The 1,751-nt window shown below is 55.1% G+C and overlaps 1 pseudogene; it reads right to left on the bottom strand.

Moving 5' to 3' along the window:
* Window positions 1-312: 312 nt before the first annotated feature.
* Window positions 313-1,751, bottom strand: LOC129554582 (eukaryotic translation initiation factor 4E transporter pseudogene; annotated as a pseudogene).

The following is a 1,751-nucleotide window of genomic DNA, read 5'->3' as shown; positions in this document are numbered from 1 at the left end:
TTCCTCAGAACCCTTAAGGTGCCACCTCTTGGTGAAGACACCAACACTTCATTCACATATCTTACAAAAAAAGAATTTCTAAGACTGACAATACTGCATCCTGTATTCAAACCATGTAGCCTCCACTGACTGGTTAAGTTCCTTCCGTCATGACGCAGACCACACCAAATGCCTGGGTGCCCCTAAACAGCTTCACACAGGAGTGCTACAAAGTAAAAGCCGTAAACCAACGTGAGATGAGGAAGCAGAGTCCTTAACAGGGTGCCGCCACAGGTCCAGGCTTTGGTGAACGAGTGAGCCTGCCTGCCCTGCTCACTGTCGGTACTCCAGTTTATCTACACTGATGACTTTGGTGGGCATGGAGGGCAGGGGCTGCTGTAGCACGTCTGAGCCAAACCACTTGGCGAGGCCCACAGGGGAGCTGCTCCTCTGGCTGGGGCGGTGCTCGAGCTGGGAGTGCACATGGGGCAGGCCTGAGCGGCTGGGCATGTTCTGAGGAGTCGTCTGAACACTGACAGCAGCTGCCTGGGAACCAGAGTCTGGAGGATGGAGAACTGAGCGCTGTAGCTGCTGCTGCATCATTGCCAGATGCAGAGGTGTCCCAGGACGAGGGTTTAGGAGAGGGTGACTAGTGGCAGGTAAAGGGTAAAAGGGTTGACTCAGGATTGGGCCAGATAGTCCCTGTAAATGAGTCAGGCCCATCCCAGGGGGAAGCACACCAGCTTGGAGCAAACTTGGAAGATGCTGTGGATGTACTCCCTGGGCCAGCATCCTTTGGACCAACCCCGGGTGAAGCTGGTGAGCAGGCCAAACGAAGGGGACGTGGGGGACCAGGGGAACTTGGTGGACGGTGGGGAGAAACGGTGTTCCTGGAACTGGGGATGCCAGGGTGGATGTCTTCCTCCCCGGTGCTTTAGGTCGATAATCTTGTTCTTCAGTGTAACGGTTGGTCTGGGACAGTGGGGTGGAACAGGAAAATTGCTGCAGGGTTGACAATTTGGGATTTGTGGTGGGAGAAGAGTCCCGATCAGCAGTGGGCACGGAGCTGGATGACAGGAGGTTCTCTTCGCTGGGCTTCTGAGTGTCCTCTTTACTGTCACCAAGAGCTGCTTTTCCAGAGGCCGGCTCCTCCTTGCTTTTCTCTTTGCTCTCATACATCTTACGAATCACTGAGGTAGGAGTGAAGGAAGGAGAAAGCATGCTTGTGATGGAGGTGGCTGGGGCAGGGGAAGAGGAATTCCCTCGGTGCACTGGTGCTGGTGACTTGGTCACTCGCTGTTGCCTGTTTCTGAATCCATCTCTGGTTCTGTCCACCTGCGGTTTGCCAAAACCAGGCTGGTAGAAGTTTGCTGCCTGCACTGCGAGGTCTTGTGGCACGGCCAGCCCCTCCAAAGCTGCCTGTTGCAATTCTAGCTGGCTCATCTGCGCTGTGACTGGGCTCATGGGCTTGTGCATGCCTTGGAATGGATCTCCGAGGAGCTGCTGTGGTCCTGACGTGAAACCAATTGGCGATGGTATTCTGGGACGAAGGTAGTCTGCTGAGGCTGCTCTCGTCTGAAACACCTGTGACAATGGAGGAGAGGGTGCTCTCTGGCCCAGCAATGGAGTCGTGGGCTCCAGGCTCCCCATAAGGCCACTCAGGAGATTGGAAGAAGCAGGTCTCTGAACAGGTGGGCCCAGAAGTTCCTGCAAGATGTTCTTAGGGACAGGCTGGCCTGGAATCTCAGCAGGGGACATCAAATGGCTTTCAA

The sequence above is a fragment of the Moschus berezovskii genome, chromosome 15 (genome assembly GCF_049115385.1).
Source record: "Moschus berezovskii isolate FMDL1 chromosome 15, NW_MosBer_1.0, whole genome shotgun sequence".
NCBI lineage: Eukaryota > Metazoa > Chordata > Mammalia > Artiodactyla > Moschidae > Moschus > Moschus berezovskii.
This window is presented reverse-complemented; position numbering and strand designations above follow the sequence as displayed.